The sequence below is a fragment of the Puma concolor genome, chromosome B1 (assembly GCF_028749965.1).
Source record: "Puma concolor isolate L17-30 chromosome B1, mPumCon1.1.hap2, whole genome shotgun sequence".
Classification (NCBI taxonomy): Eukaryota; Metazoa; Chordata; class Mammalia; order Carnivora; family Felidae; genus Puma; species Puma concolor.
In genome coordinates this window covers 53,885,254-53,904,677 of record NC_141670.1, presented here as the reverse complement: position 1 = coordinate 53,904,677, position 19,424 = coordinate 53,885,254, and the positions used below count along the sequence as shown (strand labels likewise).

At 34.9% G+C, this 19,424-nt stretch overlaps 1 non-coding gene across 1 annotated transcript; it reads left to right on the top strand.

The window, feature by feature from the left end:
* The first annotated feature begins 16,216 nt into the window (after window positions 1-16,216).
* Window positions 16,217-16,380, top strand: LOC112859202 (U1 spliceosomal RNA). Its single transcript, XR_003223501.1, has one exon. It is a non-coding gene; the product is annotated as a U1 spliceosomal RNA (small nuclear RNA).
* The last annotated feature ends 3,044 nt before the right edge of the window (window positions 16,381-19,424 follow it).

The following is a 19,424-nucleotide window of genomic DNA, read 5'->3' as shown; positions in this document are numbered from 1 at the left end:
TCTTGAACCATCCTTGTATCCCCAGGGTGAGAATCACCTTGTATCCCAAGGATAAATGTCACATGATCTTGGTGTTTGATTCTTTTGGCGTGTTGTTAAATTTGATTTGCTAGTACTTTGTTGAAAATTTTTGCATCTATATTCATCAGGATTATTGATCTATATTTTTCAGTATTTCTACTTTGTTGGCTTTGGTATCATGGTAATTCTGATGTAAAATGAGTTTCAGAGTATTCCCTTCTCTTTAATTTTTTGGAAGAGTTTGAAAAGAATTGACCTTAATTCTTCTTTAAATGTTTTTGTTGTTGTTGTTGTTGTTTATTTATTTATTTTGAGGGAGAGAGAGAGAGAGAGAGAGAGAGTGTGTTAGAGGGGCAGAGAGAGAGGGATACAGAGAATCCCAAGCAGGCTCTGCTCCATCAGTGTAGAGCCCAGTGTGGGACTCAAACTCATGAGACCATGAGATCATGACCTAAGCTGAAACCAAGTTTTGGGCACTTAACTGACTGAGACATCCAAGTGCCCCTCTTTATTCAATGTTTGGTAGAATTAGGGGCACCTGGGTGGCTCAGTCAGTTAAGCGTCTGACTTCGGATTTTGTCTCCCTCTTTCTCTGCCCCTCCCCCACTCGCACTCTGTTTCTGGCTCTTTCAAAAATGAATAAACGTTTAAAATTTTTTTTTAAATGCTGGTAGAATTCACCAAGGAAACCATGTGGTCCTTGGTTTTTATTTACTGTTTTTTTTTTTAATGTTTATTTATTTTTGAGAGCTGAGCTGTCAGCACAGAGCCCAACGTGGGGCTTGAACTCACGAACTGCGAGATCATGACCTGAGCCCAAGTCAGCCGCTTAACCAACTGAACCCACCCAGGTGCCCCTAAGGCGGGGGGGAGGGGTTGATATTTGCAGATTCAATCTCCTTGTGATTTGTCTGTCCAGATTTTCTACTTCTTCCTGACTCAGTCTTGGTAGGTTACACGCTTCCAGAAATTTATCCATTTCTTCTAGGTTATCCAACTTGTTGGCATATTATTGTTCATAGTAGCATTTCATTAACTTTTGTATTTCCCTGGTTTCATTTGCATGTGTTCTCTTTCATTGCTGATATTATTTATTTGATTCTTCTTCTTTCTTAGTCTAACTAAAAGTTTCTCAATTTTATTCATCCACTCAAAGAGCCGGATCTTCTTTTGTTGATCTTTTCAATTGCTTTTTTTATCTCCATCTTACTTGTTTCTGCTCTGATCTTTGTTATTTCCTTCCTTTGTCTAATGTTGGATTAGTTTGGTTTTGTTGTTGTTCTTGTTGCTTTTGTTATGATATTTCTTTCTTCTTAGTGTAGGCACTTATCACTACGAACTTTTTAGAACTGCTTTTGTTTCATCTCATGTTTGGTATGTTACATTTGCAATTTCACCCGTTTCCAAATATTTTTTAATTCCCTTTTCAATTTCTTCTTTGATCCATTGGTTGTTCAAGAGTCTGTTGTGTAATTTCCAAGTATTTCTGAATTTTCCAAGTTTCTTTTGTTACTGATCTCTAGTTTCATTACACTGTAATCACAAAAGATCCTTGGTTTGATTTAAATCTTCTTACATTTGCTAAGGCTCCTTGTTTGTGACCTAATGTGATATATCTTGGAGAATGTCCTTGTGAACTTAAGAAAAATGTGTATTCTGCTACTGTTTGGTAGAATGCTCACTCATTGCTGATGGTAATTTAGAAAAAATGGTAGAGACTTTGGAAGACAGTCTGAGATTTATTACAAAACTATCCTATCTCTTTATAAGATCTAACATCATGTTGGATAGTAGAAATGATTCCTTAATGAACATTTTTATACAAGTGTGGATATATTTTCAAACTTCTTGTATTGATACCTATAGAAAAAGTTGCTAGGTCATATGGAAAATTTATGTGTATAGGTATTATTGAGTTTTGGGAGTTCTTTAAATATTTTGTGTATTATCAAATCAAATATATGATTGGAGGATTTCTTTCCCAGAACCCAGGATTGTATTTTCACTTTCTAAGTCATGTTTTTTGAAGCATAACGTTTTTGAACTTTATAGAAGTCCAAATTATAATTTCTTCATCGCTTATGCTTTTGGTATTGTATCCAAAAAATGTTTGCTTAGCCCAGGGTTATGAATATTTACTACCATATTTTCTTGTAAGCCGTTTAAAATTTGAGGTGTGACATTTAGATCTATGACCCATTCAAGACAACTTTTAGGTATAATGTGAGGTTTAGGTTGAAATTTTTCATTTCTCAAGTGGATATCCAATTGTCTCGGAACTATTTGTTGGAAAGATTTTTTTTTCCCCACTAAATTAACTTGGTGCTACTGTTGAAAATCAAATAACCACAAATGGGAGGCTTCATTTTTTATTTACTTTCAATTCCATTTCATTGATTTATATGTCCATCTTATGCCAGTACCACAATGTCTTGATTAGTGTAACTTTGTAGTAAGCTTTGAGACAGACTCCAGCGTTTAAGCCTTCATATACCATTATTATCAAGGTCTTTGCCTATTCACAGTACTTTGTATTTTCATACAAATTTTAATAAAAAGTTGGTCAATTTCTGGAAAAAAGAAAAGAAAGAAAGAAAACCTGCTGAGATGTTGATAGAGATTGCTTTAAATTTATAGATAACTTTGGGGAGAATATCCATCAAGCTAAGACTCAATAGCCTCTCGGTCCATGAACATAGATTGTCTTCTTTTATTTGGACCTCCTTTCATTTCTTTCAGCTTTTTTAAAGCTTTAAATGCATAAGCTGTGTGCTCCTTTTATAAAATTCACTCTTAAACATTTAATTCTCTTTGATGCTATTGTGAACAGAATGGTCTTAATTTCATTTTTGGATTATTTTTAATAGAGAGAGATATAATTGGTTTTTCCACATTTGTCTCAGGTCCAGTAAAGTTGCTGGACTGCTTTATTAGGTTCTTGTTCTGTTGTTGTTGCTTTCATGTGTGGATCTCATGATTTTTATATTTGGGATTATTCTATAAGTGAAAAAAGGCAATTTTACTCTTCCTTTACACTCTCAACAATTGCTTTTCTTTTTCTCGTCTAATTATACTGTCAAAATCTCTAATGCAATGTGGAATGCATGATGAGAATAGATATCCTTGCCTTGTCTTTGGTCTTAAAGGGAAGCATTCAGTCTTTCATCAAGTATGAAGTCAGTTGTAGTTTTATAAATGCTGCTTATCAGACTGAGGAAATTCTCTTTTATCCCAAGTGTATTCAGCATTTTTTTTAAATCACAAATGGGTGTTGAATTTTGTCAAATGATTTTTCTGATTCAATGGAAATGATCATGTATTTTTCCATCCTTTAGTCAATTATTATGGTGCATTACATTAATTCATTTTTGGATGTTAAATCAACCTGACATATATGGGATGAATACTTTTAGTCATAGACAGTGTTTTCATAGTTTAAATTTTTTTGAAAAAATTTTGGTATTGTGTAAAAAAAGTTTAGTATTATCATTTTTCTAAAATTTTCAGAGAATTATAATCCCGGATTTTCTTTGTGGAAGACTTTTAATAATTAATTCAATCCCTTGTATGGGCCTATTCATATTTCCTACATTTTCCTAAGTCAATTTTAGTAATGTGTATCCTTCTACAATTTGTCCGTTTCATCTAGCTTCTCTTATTTGTAGACATAAAGTTTCTCATTCATTAGCTTATCAACTTGGAATTATATTGACATTTTAAAAGAAACAATTTTTGTTTTATTGACTTTTTCTGTTTCATATCTTATTGATTCCCCACTATGCATAGTAATTTTTTTCTTCTGTTTGCTTTGGGTATAGTTCACTGTTCTTTTTCTTGTTATTCAGGTGGCAGCTTAGGTTAGTGATTTGAGATCTCTCTTCTTTCCTAATGTAATCAGTTTATTTTAAACATCTTTAATGTTTTATCATCATGCATGTAGATTAGGTCAAGAACTGTGTACAGAAGAGTCCTCTGTTTAAGATTACAGCTGTATCTTTTAATTCTTACAAAGTTCAAAGGGAATCCGTTGCACGTTAGTGCCTCGTCTTTCCTATTTATGTTACCTCTTTCACTTTTCCTTGTGCTCTGCCCCCCTGGCCCAAATGAGTTCAGGGCTTTCAATTCAGCTTTACATGGCTGTGATGATCAGTACAATCAAATAACTGTTATTTGGTTTTTCTTTATTGGAGTTAATACATCTGAATTCAGCTTTTTTTTCTCCCTTCTCATACAACCACACATCTATTTCAAGGATTTATCTCCATACTTCTCCAGTCTGGATGCACAGAAGTGAGAAACTTGTATGTAGAGCATTTGCAAGAAAATGAGACAAATTACACTGTAAAATCACCTGCTCCTAGCAAGTTTCTTTTTAGCTTTTGTGATAAAAAAAAATGTCTGTCTCTTTGATTACTTAAAACTCCATTTCCTAATATTTCTTCCCCTTTGGTATTCCAGGCTGATAACTTTCAAAGAGAGGAAAAAGTAGTAGTATTGTCCAAGCTTTAGGAAGAGAAGCATTGCAGGTGAAAAACAAACAAACAAACAAAAAGTCTTTCTTTTTATAGTTAGCATTACTATTATTTGTTACTTCAAATTCATATAAAAAATGTACGTTAGAATTTGTGTGTATCTGGGGCGCCTGGGTGGCGCAGTCGGTTAAGCGTCCGACTTCAGCCAGGTCACGATCTCGCAATCCGTGAGTTCGAGCCCCGCGTCGGGCTCTGGGCTGATGGCTCAGAGCCTGGAGCCTGTTTCCGATTCTGTGTCTCCCTCTCTCTCTGCCCCTCCCCCGTTCATGCTCTGTCTCTCTCTGTCCCAAAAATAAATAAACATTGAAAAAAAATTTTTAAAATGTACGTTAGAATTTGTGTGTATGAAGACTACTTTGTAATCAGTTCAAAATGTCAGATTAATTTTTTCAATTAAATGTTACTGTAGCCTGTTAAGTGCTAGCTATTTTTCATGGTATGGAAACACTAAGCTGGAATTCTAATAAAGGAAGAAAGGAGCCACGAATATGTATGATACTATACTTCAGCGAAATAATCATAAAATAATATTTGTTTTTTCTTTTGCCGGGCATCTGAAAATGCTTATGCATCAAAAGTGGTTAAAACAAAATACAAACATTTTTAATTGTTAAACTTTTCCTAATAGTAAGGGATTTTATTCTTGAACATCAGAGGTAGATCGATGTGCTTGGCTCTCACAAGGATATGTAAGATTTTTATATGCAAAATAGCGATTGCCAGATGTGCTTTATCTATATTAGATGGAAGAGGAATATAAATGAGGTCAAGTACTCAGCGTGCATAGCATGACATTTCAAAATGTTTCTAGTCACACATCTTATTTTCAGTAACATCTTAAATCTGTCAGTTGGTAAAATTAAATGACATTCCCTAAGACATCATTATTTTAGAACCTGGAAAGGGAGAATACTTATTTAGTATCTTCTTTTAAATTAGCAATTTCGAAGAGAGGATTACATCATTGCTTAAAATTCAAGGGTGAAAATAAAGGAAATTAATTGGCAGGACCCTGAAGTATAACTTTGATGTCATGAATCTAAATGTTTGCAATAACTATAAACCTATGATGTAAATGCGATATGCTTATACTGACTGGTGCATCCTCCAAAGAAAAATTAAAAGCATATATCTCTAACCAAGGAAAGCACAAAGTTTGTTTTAAATATGGATGCGCTGGGGGCGCCTGGGTGGCGCAGTCGGTTAAGCGTCCGACTTCAGCCAGGTCACGATCTCACGGTCCTTGAGTTCGAGCCCCGCGTCGGGCTCTGGGCTGATGGCTCGGAGCCTGGAGCCTGTTTCCGATTCTGTGTCTCCCTCTCTCTCTGCCCCTCCCCCGTTCATGCTCTGTCTCTCTCTGTCCCAAAAATAAATAAACGTTGAAAAAAAAAAAAATAAAAAAATAAAATAAATATGGATGCGCTGGTGATAGATGCATGTCAGTCCGGAAGAAATACAGCTATTGCCAGCAATGAAGCAACATAAAAAATAATTCTTATAAAAAGCATCTTAAAACAAAATCATTACAAAACGACTACATCTTTCATCATCTGCCAAGTTTTTGAAATTGTTAAATTATAATAATGCAGGAAAGGACAGCCTCATCAATAATTGAGAAACTTCATAAATTGCATTTAAATGATGTGTGAAGAACAGAAAAAAATAACATCGGACTTTGGAAAATATAGAAAAAGTAAAACTTTTCTATTGCCATCTCTGTAGTACCTATAAGGTGTCAGGAACTATGATACAAGATATATGTAGATTATTTCTAATAATTTAAACATTGCTGAAGATGTGTGTCCTCTTTTAAGGGTGAAAACTCCTGTTTGTTATCACTTACTGGCAGTTGGAAAAATGAAGGTTTGAACTGAGTTTACCAAACATAAATTTCATGGGAAGAGTTTTTCAGGTCTCAGGTATCACTACCATTTATCTAATTATTTCCTTATTGACCTGAAAAATATTATTCATTTAATAAATGTTTTAATATCTTCTTTGTGCTAGTCATTAATCAAGTTTGTGGCAGAAAACAGTGGATAAACAGACAAAAACCTATGTCATAATGGAGTTTATAGTCTAGTAAGGTACTCATATACACACAAAAATAAGCAACAAAATAGAACATATAAAATGTTAAGTAGTGAAACATGTCACAGAAAAAAATAAGGCAGGGAAAGTTGGAATCTGGTTGGGAAGGGTGGTCAATTGTAATTAGATTAGCTAGGGAAAGGCTTGCTAAGACAGTGATTTTGCACAAAATGTGAAAGAAGTAAGAGGATTTACAGGAATTTGATATGGAAAAATATAACTCTAGCATGAGAAAATATTAAATAAAAACACTTTGAGATGGTAGTATGTTTATTTTTGAATACATGTTAATTTGTATAACTACTTTGCCATAAAACTTCCATCAACTTTTCATCTCATTCATAATAAGGATCAAAAACCTTACATCTGTATTACAGCTGTATTTTTCCTATATCTATCTCCTCTTGCCTACAAGTTGCCTTCTTCCACATTTCTCTGTCACTATAATTATCTCTTTCTGTCTCAAGGATCACTTGAACTTCTCTGTTAAGTGTAAACTATAGATAACAATGGAAAAAAAAAAACAGAAAGAACACTTAATAGACAATAAAGCACTCAGAGATGATAGTTGCTTGGACCAGCATGGTAAAGTATAAGTGACAAATGAAGTGGTTGGATCCTTAATATATTTGGAAGGAATTGCCACAAAATGTTATGACTGACTGATGGTGGAGGGTAAAACAGATTCAGAAACAAGTGCAGGGTATTTGGCCTATAAAACCAGAAGGAAGGAGTTATCACTTACTGAATTAGAGAAAAAAAGGAATAGAACAAATTTGAGGAAAATATCAGGAGTTTGTTTTTGACTATCTTTACTAAGCACATTAAACACACTATTGGAGGTATTAAATCAGCATATATAAGTCTGGACTTCAGATAAAAGTCTCAGATGGTTGATATAAACTTAAGAGTCTATTTCAATAGGCTTTATTATTATTTAGACATGGGGGGCCAACATTATTAGGTATGGTCAATAAGGAGGAGAATGCCATTGATACTTTAATGACACACTGTTGCAAGGTAGTTTTTTATACAAATCTCAAAAGAGAAGGAATACATGCCATGCCATGGGGGATGGACTACATGGGGAAACCCCAGGATCAGTCATGAGGCAGGGGAAAGAGAGGACCCATGGGCAAGAGATTTTATTGTGGTTTCTGTGGGAAGGAACAGGTAAGATGACATAAGAAAACTTAATACTGACTAATTTGACTAATGTCAACGGACTCTGGGGCATAGGTGCTGTCCCCAGTTGTCCGATGTCTAGTACCAGAGCTATCAGGGCAAGTGTCTAGTGGCCTAGGGTGTGAGAGTCTGAAAAAGGAGGCTGGTGGGATTGTAGACTCTGTATTTGTTGATTGGCACCTTGAAAGGGTACCCCTGGGAGATGGATTCTTCTCAAAGAAGAGAGTGATGAGGGATGCAGGAAACCAAGGCAATGTGACTCAGAACAAGGTGTTTCTAGCGTATGTATGCAGGGCAGATGTTATAGCATCAAGTTTACATAAGTTAGAAACATGTCAAATACAGAGTTGTCACTGGTAGGTGGTGTTTAAAGCCATGATTATGAATATCTTTAAAGCAGAAATGAAAAGTGAAGTACTTGAAATGATTGGTAACAGATAGAAGTTGGTGCAGGAAGAGAATCCTCAGGGTCACAGCTAATAGCATCCTCAATGAGGAAAAACTGAGAGCATTCCCCCTAAGGTCAGGAACACAACAGGGATGTTCACTCTCACTACTGTTATTCAACATAGTGTTAGAAGTCCTAGCCTCAGCAATCAGACAATACAAAGAAATAAAAGGTATCCTAATCAGCAAGGAGGAAGTCAAACTTTCACTCTTTTCAGATGACATGATACTCCATGTGGAAAACCCAAAAGACTCCACCAAAAAACTGATAGAATAGATACATGAATTCAGCAAAGTCACCAGATATGAATTCAATGTACAGAAATCGATTGCATTTCTATGCACCAATAATGAAGCAGCAGAAAGAGAAGTCAAGGAATCCATCCCATTTACAATTGCACCAAAAACCGTAAAATACTTAGGAATAAACCTAACCAAAGAGAAGAAAAATCTATACGCTGAAAACTATAGAAAGCTTTGAAAGAAATTGAAGAAGACACAAAGAAATGGAAAAACATTCCATGCTCATGGATTGGAAGAACAAATCTTGTTAAAACGTTGATACTACCCAAAGCAATCTACATATTCAATGCAATCCCCATCAAAATAATACAAGCATTCTTCACCAAGCTAGAACAAGCAATTCTAAAATTTGTATGGAACCACAAAACACCCCGAAAGGCCAAAGTAAAATTGAAAAAAAAAAGCCAAAGCTGTGGTATCACATTTACAGACGTCAAGCTCTATTCAAAGCTGTAATCACCAAGACAGTATGGTACTGGCACAAAAACAGACACATAGACCAACGGAACAGAATAGAGAACCCGGAAATGGACCCACAAATGGATGGCCAACTAATCTTTGACAAAGCAGGAAAGAATATCCAATGGAAAAAAGATAGTCTCTTCAGCAAATTGTGTTGGGAAAACTGGATAGCAACATGCAGAAAAATGAACCTGGACCACTTTCTTACACCACACACAAAAAATAAACTCAAAATGGATGAAAGACCTAAATGTGAGACAAGAAGCCATTAAAATCCTCGAGGAGAAAACAACAACCTCTTTGACCTCATCTGCTGTAACTTCTTACTTGACATTGTCTCCGGAGACAAGGGAAACAAAAGCAAAAATTAACTATTGGGACCTCATCAAAATAAAAAGTTTCTGCACAGCAAAGGAAACAACAAAACTAAAAGGTACCAATGGAATAGGAGAAGATATTTGCAAATGACACATCAGGTAAGGGTTAGTATCCAAAGTCTATAAAGAACTTATCAAAATCAACACCCCAAAAAAACAATCCAGTGAAGAAATGGGGAAAAGACATAAAGAGACACCTTTCCAAAGAAGACATTCAGATGGCTAACAAGACCCATGAAAAGATGCTTAACGTCCCTCATCATCAGGGAAACACAAATCAGAACCACAATGAGATACCACCTCACCCCCATCAGAATGGCTAACAATAACAACTCAGGTGACAACAGATGTTGGAGAGGATGCAGATAAAGGAACCCTTTTTAATTGCTGGTGGGAATTCAAGCTGGTGCATCCACTATGGAAAACAGTATGGAGGCTCCTCAAAAAATTAAAAGTAGAATTACCCTATGACCCAATAATTGCACTACTAGGTATTTATCTAAAAGATACAAAAATGTTGATTCTAAAGGGCACATGCACCCCAATGTTTATAGCAGCGCTATCAACAATAGCCAAACTATGGAAAGAGCCCAAATGTCCATAGATTAATGAATGGATAAAGACGTGATATATACATTTAATGGAATACTCCTCGGTGATCAAAAAGAATGAAATCTTGCCATTTGCAACAACGTGGATGGAACTAGAGTGTATCATGCTAAGTGAAATAAGTCAGAGAAAGACAAATATCATGTGATTTCATTCATATGTGGAATTTAAGAAACAAAACAGATGAATATAGGGAAAGGGAAGCAAAAATAAGATAAAAATAGAGATGGACACAAACCATTAGAGACCCTTAAAAACAGAGAAGAAACTGAGGGTTACTGGTGGGATGTTGGGTGGTGGAGAAGGGCTAAAGGGGTATGGAGCATTAAGGAGGACACTTGTTGGGATGAGCAATGGGTGTTATATGTAACTAATGAATCACTAAATTCTGTTCCTGAAATCATTATTACACTATATGTTAACTAACTTGGATTTAAATTTTTAAAAAAAGTTTAAAAAAAGATATGCAAAAACAAAGAAAAAGGCTTCTGCGCAAGTGAAGAAAGCAATCAAAAGAATTTGTCCCTGAGAAGGCATTTATGTTTAAGAGACAAAAACTTTAAATAAACTATTTTAAATATTTAAAAAACTAAAAGAAGTGGGCACCTGGGTGGCTCATTCAATTAACTCGCCATCTCTTGAATTGGGCTCAGGTCATGATCTCATGGTTCATGAGATCAAGCTCCATGTCAGGGTCCACTTATTATCAATCTTTAATAGGCATGGAGCCTGCTTAGGACTATCTCTCTCTCTCTCTCTCTCTCTCTCTCTCTCTGTCCTGGCCCCCCACTCGAGTTCTCTCTCTCTCAAAATAAAGAAATACACTTTAAAAAAACTAAAAGAAGTTATACCTAAAGAACTAAAGGAAAATATGAGAACAATATCTCCCAGAGACTATCAATAAGGAGATAGAAATTATAGTAGAGAACAAAGTAAAATTCTGCAATTGGAAAATACAACTGAAATAAATATTTTATCATTTAGAAGAAGAACAGTGAAGTTTAATATAGGTCAATTGAAATTATCTAGTCTAAAGAGCAGAGAGAAAAATAAATTAATAAAAATCAACATCCTCAAAGACCCACGAGGCACCATAAAAATTATCAATATGTACATAATGAGAGTGCAAGAAGGTAAAGAGAGAAAAAAAGGATTAAATGAATATTTGAAAAAAATAATCACTGAAAACTTACTTACCAAATTTGATGAAAACATGAATCTACCCACTCAAGCAGCTCAATAAACTCCAAATAGGATAAATCTAAAGTTATCTATACTTAGACACAATGTAATCAAACCATTGAGAGTCAAAAAGAAAACCTTCAAACGAGCAAGAGAGGTGACTCATAATGTACAAGAAATCCTCAATAAAAGTAAGACCTGAATCCTCATCAGAAACCCTGCAGGGTTGGAAGTTTTGTAGGTTGTGAGATGATACAAAGTCCTGAAAGAAAAAGTTTATCAACAAAGTATCCTATATCCAGTAAAAGTATTCTTTAAAATTCAAAGAGAAATGAAATTCCTAAATCAACAAAAAATGAGAGAATTTATCAATTGTATTACCAGTTAAACCCTACTTGGTAATGGTGGTATACATATGGTATATTTGTATATGCTGCTGGATTTGGGTTCCTGGTATTTTGTTGAGATGTTTGCTTTTTTTTTTTTACAGGGGATATTGGCCGTACCTTTCTGTTTTGTGTTGACTTTTGTCTGATTTTGGTATCAAAATTAGATACCTCATAGAATAATACTGGCCTCATAGAATAAATTAGCAATATTTCATCCCTTTACAATTTTTGAAAGAGCTTGTTAAAGATTATTATTAATCTTTGAGTGTTAAAGATTAATTAAAATTTGTTTGTTAAAATTTTCTGGTGAAGATATCTAGTCCCTTTTATTGTAGGAATTTTTAAATCATTAATTCAATGATTTTACTGGTTATTGGACTATCTATATTTTTTATTCCTTCTTGAGTTGGCTTTCGCAATTTATTCTTTCTCAAAGTTTGTCTATTTTTTTCTTGGTTATCTATTATATTGGCATACAGTTGTTCACTGTATCCTCCTGTAACCCTTTTTCTGCAAGTTTGGTAGTAATATCCCACCCTCATTTCTTTACGTTCTCTCTCCTTCTGTCTTAAGTCAGTAGCTAAAGGTTTGTCTTTTTTAATCTTTAAAAAGAATTAAATTTGGTTTATTGATTTTCTCTATTACTTGTCTATTTTCTATTTAATGTATGGCCATTCTAATCTACATCATCTGCTTTTCCTGCCTTCTTTGTGTTTGACCTTTTTTTTTAATTTTTAAAATTGGGCTATTATTGATTTGAGATCTTCCTTTTTAATATTCAAGTTTATAGCTGTAAATATACCTCCAGGCACTGCTTTCGCTAAAGCTCATATGTTTTGGCATTGCTGGATTTTCATTGTCATTCATCTCAAAGCATTTTTTCCTTTTTTTAGGATTATTTTTAAGTCGATGGTTATTTAGTTTTGTGTTGTTTAATTTTCACATATTTTATAATTTCCTACGTATCTTTGTTACTATTGTTGACAGTATCCTTGAGTCAAAAAGTGTCTAAAGAACTCCTCTGTGTCCTGAGCCAAACTGTATTGTTCGACTCAATAATCCTTGATTTCAAAAGGGAGATTCCTATTTACTCCCCCTTTGTGCAGCCCTTCTTTCAATCGGTTCACCTGAATAATTTTCATTCTTTCTTTAAGTGTCAATTTAAGTCACTTTTTCAATCTATGAAGTATTCCCCCATGTATATATTTTCCTTTCATTCATTAATACCTCTGTCAAAGCACCTATTGCTTTCTATGATCATTACAAATTTTCTTGTCATCATCTCATACCCAGTTAGAGCCCACCTCATACCCAGTGTCTGACAAGTACAATAATATGTACTGAGTAGGTATTTGCTAAAGGATTATGAACCCTAAATGGCATAGTCCCAACTCCCTGTTGTCCTATTACACACTCACTCACTTTGCTCTGGCTGCACTACATTCCTTGGCATCTCCATTTACATTGTCATGTTCCTGCCTCAAATCTTTGGCATTTGTTTATTGCCCTTACCCTGAACGATTCCCTTCACTGCCTTTTCCCCCCATCTCAAATCAAAATAGGTCAAACTGGACCTATTACAGGCTTATACTTGTATTTATCACTCATTATTATATGCTTAGAGCTTCAAATATTGTTCGAGAAATAATTTTTGAAAAAACAAATGAATAGATGAATGAGTGAAAAGTGGGTGGGAATGGGGAGACAAAAAGATAGGGGATTTCTTAGGAACATAGTTTAATATGCAATAATACCTTTGAGGTGGGCGCCTGGGTGGCTCAGTCAGTTGAGCATCCAAGTTCAGCTCAGGTCATGATCTCGTGGTTCATGGGCTCAAGCCCCTCGTCGGGCTCTGTGCTGACAGCTCAGAACCTAGAGCCTGCTTCAGATTCTGTCTCTCCTCTCTCTGCCCCTCACCAACTCACACACTGTCTCACTCTGTCTCTCAAAAATAAATAAATGTAAAAAAAATAAATACCTTTGAGGAATATTAAATAAAAACTTGTGTCTATGTACCAAGCTGTTTTCTAGGCATTTAAAATACAATATTTAATTGAATCTTTTGAAGTCCTTTTGAGACATTGTTTAATTCTCAATGTCTTAATTAATTATTGTTTACAGTTTTAAACAATAATTAATTTAAAAAATTTTAAACAGTATTTATGTGGCAGAGCCAAGTCTCAACCTATTATTTGACTTGAGTGTCTTTTTTTACAACATATATTCTAGGACTTAGAGTACAAAATAACAAGGTGCCAAATATTGAGGGAGAAATTTAGACCTGATTTAATTTCTTTGAATGATTAGAATTCACCTTGGAATATCAAAAAAAATTTTTTTTATTTCAAACTGTCAAGTTTAAAGCTAATTAACTTCTTGTCAAAATCATTTCTCTAAGATATAGCCAGTTAACAAGGAATGTTAGTGAGAAACATTAACGCATTAACAGATAAAACAGTATTATTCTGACTCTTTAATATATGCACTGCATTGGTAAAATTATTTTCAAAAATCTGGTTTATAGTAATTATTTGGGTATAAACATACAGATACTTCAGATAGATTATTTTTTCAATCTCCTTTGTTAGCGGTTATTATGTTAAAAGATTAAAAATAGGGGTGCCTGGGTGGCTCAGTTGGTTGAGCAACCGACTTGGGCTCAGATCATGATCTCACACTCTGTGAGTTCAAGCCCCATGTTGGGCTCTGGGCTGAAACCTCAGAGCCTGGAGCCTGCTTCAGATTCTGTGTCTCCCTCTCTCTCTGCCCCTCTCCTGCTCATGCTCTGTCTCTCTCTGTCTCTCTCAAAAATAAATAAATGTTTTTAAAAAAAATTAATATTAAAAATAAATGGCTTGTTCTAAGTTTCTACAAATGGTAAACTTATAAATTGATTTTAGTTGAGGTATCAACATCGTAACAAATATAAATATAAATTATGTATATATACACTTTCTGTTCATTTTAATCACTCTAGAAAGCAATAAAAATATACAAGTTCAAGCAACTATTGTGTAAAATTAAAATTTCCAAATATTTTCTATGTTTTCTGACTTAACTTTTTTGTGTTTGTTCAAGATTGTTTTGTCAATATTTTCTTTCGCCAACCACATCCCACAGTTCATTGTTCTGGGGTAGCAAGCCTTACGCTCCATTTAATGTTCCTTGCTTATATCATTTTTGGGCGTAGACCTCAAAAGTGACCCCATTTCGGAAAATAAACCAGATCTCACTCCATCTCTGAGATTATTTTTGTCAGACCATGTGGCCCTTATCCACAGCAGCCTAAGTGACATTCCAAGATAGTGAGGACTCTTCTGAGATGCTTCAAATTGTATCCTTTCCAGAATCCTAGTCCACAATCTCTTCTAGAGTGCTGCTAACTATCAACACAGAGAGGAGTCAAAGATCCTCCCTTATGAGAATTCTACCCTCTAGAATACAGCTGGCAACAGATGATCAGATATTTGCTAATACTGCTACAGTTTGAGATCTAAAGCAAAAAATCACCAATTATCTTCAGATTTAAATCAGAAGAACTTCTTAGATAAAATCTTCAATCACAATAAAATTTGAAGCAGAAAAATCCTTTACTTCTCAATAACCAGTATCTCAATATGTACCACCAATATATTGTAGGAGAGGTAATTCATGCACCTTTGTTTCTCTGCCTTTATTTGAGATACATTATTTTTAGGTAATTAATTAATCTGGATTATGAGGAAGGAAAAAGAGAAACAAGAGTTTTTTGAAAACATATCAAAGGGTTTATTTCCACATATGCAAAGTGCCCTTGAATAGCCAATAATCTATAATGATTGAAAATGCATTTTGCCCATGAAACATATAACTGCTTATATTATTGCTTAATATATCTTATACTTACAACTAGACAATGCCCACTGGTATATTAAAACTCTACAATTCCAACAGAAAAGAAACTTCTTACATAGGATTTTAGAGTTGCTGGAAATTGTTTGAACACACTTTTTTTCCCCTAAGTAATATTACTTGATACCAATAAAATTTTTCTTTGAAATCTTTCTCTACTGCAGAGTGACTGATGCTTTACTTCCGTGGATATCCCAAATGTATCACTAAGGCAGAATAGTAAGGCATGACCTTCTGCAGTCTAAATAAATAAATAGGTTGAGGTTTTACTTTTGTAACAGTGGCAAGATTAGTTAACTTAATCATTAAGCTAGACTTTACATATTACCATTTAATACACTCCTTCACTGAGCACACATGATTTCAACTTATTATGATTTTACTCTGTTTGATTTTTTAATCCCTATCTTTATAATCAACACCTCAGAAAATGAAAGCTTGGCAAGGGGAATTATTAAGACTCTTCAGTAGAACATAAACTGGCCCAAGAAGCATTATGACCAAGACATGGTAGAATTGACCCATCTTAGGGGCTCCTAGGTGGCTCAGTTGGTTGAGTGTCCAATTTCAGCTTAGGTCATGGGCTCAGGTCATCCTCCCACAGTTCGTAGGTTTAAGCCCCAATTAGGCTCTGTGTGGATAGCTCAGAGCCTGGAGCCTGCTTCAGATTCCGTGTCTCCCTCTCTCTCTGCCCCTCCCCTGTGCTCTCTCTTAAAAATAAAGAAACATACTTACCTGGCAGGGGAGATACCATGATCACAAAGGTGGTTTTCCCAGGGCAAGGCTTATCCATTGCACTCCGGATGTGCTGACCCCTGCGATTTCCCCAAATGTGGGAAACTCGACTGCATAATTTGTGGTAGTGGGGGACTGAGTTCACGCTTTCCCCTATTAAAAATAAATAAATAAACAAATGTTAAAAAAAAAAAACAAAAGGGTTGACCCGTGTGATTTTTTTTTCTTTTTCTTCTCAATCTATGACAATACTGTTAAAAGCTGAAAGACTTCTATCTAAAAATATTTCAGGAAATCAATTCAATATCATTCAATATCAAAATACAGTGGTTTGCACATGAAAAAGATTTTGGAAATTCTGCTGTTTTATGTTTAACCACCTTAGAAAGCCAATAGGAAGCACTGTCAACAGAAGTTGAGTCCTGTATCACAACTAAAACAAAAATGTCACTGATTCAACTAAAACCTTCTATAGGGCAAAAAAACCAAACCCATGAAATGGTAAGGGAAAAGAAATGGATAAAATCTCCATAAAACTTCTGTCTTGAAATAAATTCTGTTCTTCAGGATTCTCTGTTATATCGATTAGTTTCTTGAATCTTTTGTCAATGCCAACTGCTATCTGTGTCCCATCTTCAAGTACCTCTTGCTTCTCAGCTTGACCCTAATGACTACGTTCTTCACTCTCCTCCATTATTTTCCAAGTTTCCACCTCAGAGGACCCAGTCTACTTTTCTCTTTTTGTTCTATGATGGGGTACACCCCTGATAAACTGCCATTATAATACCCAATTCACAGAATTGCAGATTTGGCAAGCTCCAGTCACAGCCCAAAGACGCACATCTAGAGGGCCTTAGATTCAATGGGATGACTGTTTTGTACTCTTGAATTTTTATTTTCCAAACCAGGTTAGCATTTTGTTTATCAACTTATTTGATTCACAAATAAATAAATAAATATGTATTAAAACATTTATCTTTGGACTTTTAACTTCAGCTCAAAAATGTAGAGAGCTGGATGCATGTCATCCTCCACCCGATGAGAAAAATGCTGGATATGTTCCAAGTTAACAAACTTGTTTCAATTCTTCAGAGAAATGAGGTCATAAGGCAAACAACCAACCTGAAATGGAGGCATAGAGAAGTCGGGGGCCTGCAGTTTAAAACAAAACCCACACACTAGTTTTCATGGGGAATGTGCCACTAGACGCCAGAGAAGCCAGTAGGAAGATGAAATTATAAAATGTAATGCATTGCTGAAGGCTGAGCGTGGGCTAGCATGGAAGTGAGAAGTCTATAGACCACTCATATTTGCAGTCTCCGTCCTTTTTCAGGTGTCACCTTTAGGAAACCCACCAGGCTTTCTTGGGGGAGCGTAGGAGAGAACACCCCTGACGTGCTGACTTGGGTAAGAAAACAGCAACTGCAGGGATTTGCTAACATCCTTTGCCCCTATTTCCCTTATAAATTAAAATGCTTAACCTGGGGGCTCCTGGGTGGCTTAGTCGGTTAAGTATCCGACTCAGGCTCAGGTCACAATCTCACTGTTCATGGGTTTGGGCCCCATGTCAGGCTCTGTGCTGACGCCTCTCAGCTGGCAGCTCAGAGTTTGGAGCCTGCTTTGGATTCTGTGTATCCCTCTCTCTGCCCCTGCCCTCCCCACCTTTCTCTCTCAAAAATAAGTAAACATAAAAAAAAAAAAAAAGGCTTAATCTGTAGAGGGAGAACAAGGAAGCACTATCCTGCAAGCCAATCCAAGAACCTTAGAGAACTCAAATAGCATAAATAACAGAGGTAAACAAACAAAAGCCCACACCTAGAAGCAGCATGTTTGAGCTGCAGAAATGCAAAAGATGAAGAAAAAATCTTGAAGGTATCTGGCAGAGGGTGGTGGTGGTATACTTGCAAAGACAAGAGAATAAAAATTACAGCATTCTTTTCATTGAAGACTCTATAAGCAATAAGGCAATGAAGTGACCTCTTTAAACTGTTAAAAAAGAAGATAAAATCTTATTAACTCAGAATTTCACACTCAGCAAAAATATCCTTCAAAAATGAGAAAAACAAAGTGCTGCTCAAGCAAACAATAATTGAGGGAAATTATTGCCTATAGACTTACTCTATAAGAAACATTAAAGGAAATTCTCCAGCGAGAAGAAAGATGGTATAGCAGAAACATGGAATATAATAAAAATCAGAAATGGAATTAATAAAGTAAAAGTCTCCTTTTTTAATTTCTTGTTGTTAATTGCTCTAAACAATAAACCATGTCAAGCAATGATAATAACAAAGTATTGGCTGTCAACTGAATGTCTGACAACAATGGTACAAGGGATAGGAGGGAGAAATTGGGAATAAGTAGGATAATATCTTTACACTACAGTTAAAGAAGTATAATAGTATTTGAAGGTGGACTCAGATTATTTAAAATCTCTATTTTAAACCCTAAGGCAACTACTAAAAAAGTTAAAAGTTATAAATATTATTAAGTCAATTGAGATAAAAGGACATAATGGAAAATTCTCAATTAAAACAAGGAAAAGGATAGAGAAAGAAAAAAAGATATTTAAAAACTACAACAAATAGAAAACAAGCAAGAAGATACACTTCTAATCCAACTATATCAATAATAACTTTTAATGTTAATGGTCTAAACAGTTAAGATACAGAAATTGTCAGATCTGATTTTAAAAAGCAATAAACAACCCATTTATATTTACATGAAGCCTCGTTTTAAATGTAAATACCTTTATAAATTAAAAGCAATGGCTAAAGAAATATATATCATTCAAACACTAACCAAAAACAGCTGGAATAGCTGTATTTATTGCAGGTAAATTAGACTTCAAAACAGAGAAGATTATCAGGGATAAACACAGATAGTATATAACAATAGAGACACATTTTCAAAGATGATGTAACACTCCTAAACATGTATTCAGCTAATAGCCGAGTAGTATAAAACATGAGGCATAAAACAGTAAATCTTAATGGAAAAATAAACAATTCCACATGACAGGGGCTATGGTGAATATAGAATTTATGCTCCATTTAATGCACCAACATTCAGAGGAAATAATGCTATTGTATTAAGAAAGACTGTGACCCAGTATATCCTAATATGCTTAACTCTACACAAATGTGCAACTTTTGAAAATAAGTGAGTCATTTACAAGGGAACTGGTTCTGGGAGAGGAAAAT